This window comes from Chrysochloris asiatica, unplaced genomic scaffold (assembly GCF_000296735.1).
Source record: "Chrysochloris asiatica unplaced genomic scaffold, ChrAsi1.0 scaffold00137, whole genome shotgun sequence".
NCBI lineage: Eukaryota > Metazoa > Chordata > Mammalia > Afrosoricida > Chrysochloridae > Chrysochloris > Chrysochloris asiatica.
The window spans coordinates 2,399,958-2,406,281 of NW_006408655.1; positions in this window are offsets into that span (position 1 = coordinate 2,399,958).

Here is a 6,324-nt window from a genome sequence, read left to right on the forward strand (position 1 = left end):
CTCCTTAGAAGCCAAGATTTCCAGACCTTTGTCTCTTATACTTTGGACATGCTATTAGGAGGGTCCAGTCCTGGGAAAGGAAGAACATCATGCTTGGTTAAGTGGAAGGATAGGAAAAAGAGTGAGACCTTCCTACGAGATGGATTGTCACAGTATCAGCAACAATAAGCTCAATTGTGAGGATGGCACAGGACTGGGCAGTGTTTCTTTTTGTTGTGCATAGGGTCCTATGAGTTGGAGCCAACTTGATGGCACTTTGCTTAGAGCCAATACCATGGTTTGCATTTCTAACCTCCATATGTGTGAGATACCAAATTCCTGTTGTTGAAAACCACTCAGGTGTGGTATTTTTGTAATGGTAGCAGTAGGTGACTAAGACAAAAGTTATAAAGGTCTGGGAACCTTTTCAGGAGTCACCACATCCATGTCATTTTACTCTCCTTTGCTCCTTCCTTCATCCTGCTTCATGAACTGTGGATGCTGACACCATGGACCAGGCAATTGAGGCCATGATTGATGGCCAAAAAGATAAAGGAGCCCATGTATGTGGTTCAGAAATTCTGGACAAGTATCAGTCAAGTAATTTTGATCACAGATAGCTAAATAATCACCTAACAGTGTGGGGGGCAACTTGTGATTTTGTAATCACAATAAGAAAAAATCTAGCAAAATATGGTGGTGTTCTTTCCTGAAGCCTGAGAGATAGACATTTTTTCCCTTAAAAATCTTAGAATAAGTTTCAGCAGTATTGTACACATGTATTTTTAACAACTAACTTTCTAATAAAAGAAATCAAACAAAAACCCTGATTTGTAGTATGTGCTAATTGCTGCGTTGTAAATTTTGTCACCATGAATAATTTCAAGCTATTAGCCAGTGAGGAAGAAATAGAAGACTTCTACCAACTTCTTCAATTGGAAATTGATCAAACATACAATCAGGGTGTATTGATCTCATTACTGGTGATTTGAATGCAAATGTTGTAAACAAAGAGGAAGGATCAGTAGTTGGAAAATATGACCTTGGTGATAGAAATGATGCTGGAGATCACATGATAGAATTCTGCAAAACCAATGATTTCTTCATTTCAAATACCTTCTTTAGCTATCATAAGAGCCAATTGTACACATGGACCTCACCAGATGGAATACACAAGAATCAAATTGACTATATCTGTAGAAAGAGACAGTGGACAAGCTCCATATCATCAGCCAAAACAAGGCCAGGGGCAGACTGTGGAATAGACCATCAATTGTTCATATGCAAATTCAGACTGAAGCTGAAGAAAATGAAAACAAGTCCATGAGAGCCAAAATATGACCCTGAATATATTATCCCACCTAAATTTAGAGTTCATCTGAAAAACAGATTTGATACATTAAACACTAAAGACCTAGATCAGAAGAGTTGTGGGATGACAGCAAGAATATAATACAGGAAGAGAGCAAAAAGTCATTAAGAAGACAAGAAAGAAGGAAAAGGTCAAAATGGATGTCAGAAGAGACGCTGAAACTTGCTCTCCAGCATAGAGATGCTAAAGCAAATGGAAGAAATGAGGAGGTCCAAGAGCTGAACAGAAGATTTCAGAAGTCAGCTTAAGAAGACAAAGTCAAATATCACAACAAAATGTGGAAAGATCTGGAATCAGAAAACCAAAAGGGAAGAACACAGTCTTCTCAAGCTAGGGGAACTGAAGAAAAAATTCAAGCCTCAACTTTTATTATTGAAGGATTCTCTGAACAAATTACTGAATGATGCAGAAAGCATCAAGAGAAGATGGAAAGAACACACAGAGTCACTGTATCAAAAGGAAATGGTTGATGTTCATCTGTCTCAAGAAGTAGCATATGATCAAGAGCCAATGATACTCAGGGAGGAAGTCCAAGGTGCATTGAAGGAATTGGCAAAGAACAAGGCACCAGGAATTGGTGGAATACAAATATCTTTCAAGAAAGTGAGGCAGCGCAGGAGGCACTTACTCATCTATGACAAGAAATTTGGAAGACAACTATCCGGTCAAGAGATTGGAAGAGATTTGTATTTGTGTACATTCCAAAGAGAGGTGACCCAACGAAATGTGGAAATCATTGGACAATATCTTTGATATCCCATACAAGAAAATTTTTACTCAGGGTAATACAGAAACAGCTGCAAGCATACATTGACAGAGAATTTCCAAAGGTTCAAGCCAAATTCAAGAGAGGACATGGAATGAGGGATATCATTGCTGATGTCCTTTGGATCTTGGCTAAAATCAGAGAATATCATAAAGATGTTTACTTGTGCTTTATTGACTACTCAAAGGCTTTCAATTGTGTGGCTTGTGACAAGATATGGGCGACATTGCCAAGTATGAGTATTCCTGAATACTTAATTGTGCTCATGAGTAATCTGTACATGGACCAAGAGGCAGTTGTTCGAACAGAACATGGGAACACTGACTGGTTTAACATTAAGAAAGGTGCGCGGTAAGGCGTATTCTTTCACCATACTTATTCAACCTCTATGCTGAACAAATAATCCGAGAAGCTGGGTTATATGAAGGAAAATAGGGCATCAGGATCCGAGGAAGACTCATTAACAACCTGCTATATGCAGATGATATAACCTTGCTTGCTGAAAGTGAAGAGGACCTAAAATATTTACTGATGAAAATCAAAAAGCACAGCCTTCGGTACGGATTGCATCTCAATGTAAAGAGGACAAAAATCCTCACCACTTGATCAATCAGCAACATTTTAATCAACAGTGAAAAGATTGAAGTCAAGGATTTCATTCTTCTTGGATCAACTATCAACACTCATGGAAACAGCAGTCAAGAAATCAAAAGACATATTGCATTAGGCAAATCTGCTGCATAAGACCTTTTAAAATTGTTGAAGAGCAAAGTTGTCAGCTTGAGGACATCTGACCTAAACCATGTATTTTCAGTAACTTCATATGCATGTGGAAGCTGGACAGTGAATAAGGATGAACGTAGAAGAATTGATGCATTTGAGTTATGGTATTGGAGGAGAATATTGAAAGCACCGTGGGCTGGAAGAAGTGTAGTCAGTGTGCTCCCTGGAGGCCAGGATAACCAAACTTCGTCTCTCATACTTTGGACATATTGTCAGGAGGGACAAGTCGCTGGAGAGGTATATCATGTTTGGTAAGGTGGAGGGTCAGAGTAAAAGAGGAAGAGCCCTAGCAAGATGGATTGGCAAAATGGCAGCCTCAATGGGCTCAAGCGTGACAGCAATAGTAAGGTTGGCCAAGGATGGGCAGTATTTCATTCTATTGTGCATAGGGTCGCTATGAGTTGGTACCAAATCGATGGCACCTAACAACAAGAATCTGATGAGGGTGAATTTGGATATGAACTTTTTTTGTCTACTATGAATCAGTGCTAACTTCATAATTGCATAATTTAGTATAGGCCTATAACGACATCTGAGATATAGGTGAGGATGGAAAAATGCGTGAGATTTGCTGTTCATATAATAACTTCACCTTTGAAGTGCACTGTGTAGGAGATAATATAGACTAGTATACATGGTGAGGCACTGCAGGATAATGTACAGGGCCGCAAAGTGAGTTACAACTCACTAGTTCTTAACAATAACAGCATACATACTGCTAACTGAAAGATCCACAGTTCAAACCTATCTGTCATTCCTTGGAAAACCCTATACAGGGTCGCTATGTGTTGTAACTGGCTCGATGGCACTTAAAATAACAACATACACACTCATTTCAATTTCCTTTTGCTTATTTGCCCACACTTTCAAAATCTAAAATAATATCTTCCCTAGTAGTAATATCCATAGTTGAATTTTCAACACCCAAACAAAGAGGAAAATTAGTTTCCAAAAATATTGAATCATATAACAACAGAAAATCCAAGTTTAATAACTGATCAACTGTAACTTAGATAACAATGATCTACAAACCGGCATCTTTAAAAATGAAAGTTGCTATCAATGTTGTTCTGATTCTTTTATCTTTTATAACACTAACTTAACCCTTATCCCCATGTTAATCTCTCCTGTGGTTATAGCTAGTGCTATGGCTTATGGGGCCAAGGTTCAGACACAAGAAACAAAGATAAAGCCAGCATAAAATTGAACTTTGATACGCTGCAGCTTCTCTGTGGTGGGAATTTAGTGTCACTAAGTGGTAAGTGAGATGACACCAGGAAAAACAGTATATCAGCAGGCAAGTATAAAAGGATCAAGGAAAGCTATTGAAAAGCAGTCAGAAGCTACAAAGAAAATTTAGGAAAGTCCGTTTAGACCATTTCAATCAAAGAAATCATTTTCTTCCTATCTTTCTTTTCTTCTTTTTACTACTTTTTCTTCTTTGTTATTTAAATTTGAATTTATTTATTTATTTTCATTACTTTCCCTTCAACCAAGTTAACACATGCTAACTTCATATCTGTTAATGCATATCTTCAATGCATAACCAAGACTGTGGTTATTTTATTTTGTACTTTTGACCTTTTATTGTGAATTGAGAGAAGGTTTACAGAGCAGATTGTTAGTTTTACATCCAACAACTTCTATACTTTGCTTCATTTCAATGATTGACATTCCTTCCATGTACCATCAGTTAACAGTGTTTCCCTCTATTCATTTTAACTCTTGCATTCTTCCCTGTGTCTCCAGCTACGTTCATCGTTCCTATGCTAGCCTCCCTCTTGTATATATTGTCTGTTCTATCACACATGTTAACATGTGTCTACCCTCTATCCCAAGGAGTCCTGGTATAGCATAGTTGATTACAAGCTGGACTGCTAACCACAAGGTCAGTAGTTTGAACCTACCTGAGGGAGAAGGATGAGGCTTTCTGTTCCTGTAAAGATTTATAGCCTTGGAAACCCTGTACAGGGTCTCTATGAGTCAGAACCATCTCAACAGCACACTACCACCACCACGTGCCCTCTGCCCCATGGTAACCATCATAAAACACTTCTTTTATCAAGAAAACATTTTCTTAACTTTTTACAAAAATGGTTTCATAAAATATTTGCCCTTTTGTGATTGGTCAGTTTCACTCAGCATAATGTTCTCCAGGTTAATCCATGTTGTGAGGAGGTCTTTTGATGATTCGTCATTATTCTTCAACATTGCATAGTATTACATTGTGTATATGTACCAAAGTTTGTTTAACCATTCTGTTGATGGGCATTTAGGGTTCTCAATTCTCCTTGATTTGTCTTTTGTTGTACTACTACCAGGCTGTTTTGACTACAGTGGCTATGAATTAGGTTTTGATATTAGAAAGTAAGAGGCCTCCTACTTTGTTCTTCCTTTTTTAATAATAGTGTGCTTATCTGGGATCTCTTTCCTTTTCTTTCTGAAGTTAGTAATTAATTAATTTTTCCATCTCCTTAAAGAACAATGTTGGAATCTGATTGGGATTGCATTTTATCTCTAGATTGCTTTGGGTAGTGTTGACCTTTTCACAAGGTTAAGTTTTTCCATCCATGAGCATGGTATGGTCCTCCATTTCTGCAGGACTCTTTTGGTTTCTTGTAATAGTCTTCTGTAGTTTTCTTAGTATGGGATCTTTGTTTCTATGGTTAGATTTATTGCCAAGTATTTCAACTTTTGGATGTCTATTGTAAATGGTATTGTATTCCTAATTTCCTTTTCAGAGCTATCTTAATTATTGTAAAGGAATTCAACTGATTTTTGTGTTTAATTTATACCCTGCCAAAGGAGCTCTGGTAGCATAGTGGTTACGAATCGGGCTGCGAACCTTAAGGTCAGCAGTTTGAAACTACCAGCTGTTCTGCGGGAGAAAGATGAGGCTTTCTGCTCCCGTAAAGATTTACAGCCTCTGAAACCCTGTACAGGGTCGCTATGAGTCAGAACTGACTCCACGGCACATAACAACAACAACAACTTTGCCGAATCTATCATTGAGTTCCAATAAGTTACTTGCTGAATGTCTAAGTACAGGATCATATCAACTTCAAATAGAGAGAGTTTTACTTCTTCTTTGCCAATTTGTTGTTGTTGTTGCTAAGTGCCGTCGAGTTGATTCTGACCCATAGCGACCCTGTAGAGGGTTTCCGAGGAGCAGCTGGTGAGCTTGAACCGCCAACCTAGCAGTTCAAATGGCTTTGCAATCAGGCTCATTAACCCACAGTGCTGCACCGGACTCCCAGCCAATTTGGACAACTTTAATTTCCCTTTCTTGCCTTATTGTTGTTGTTTTGTGTCATCAAGTCAGTTTTGACTCATAACAATCCTGTATTGAGTTTCCTAGGAGTGGCTGGTGATTTTGAACTGCCGACCTTGAGGGTCAAACTGACTTTGAAATTAAGTTCTTATC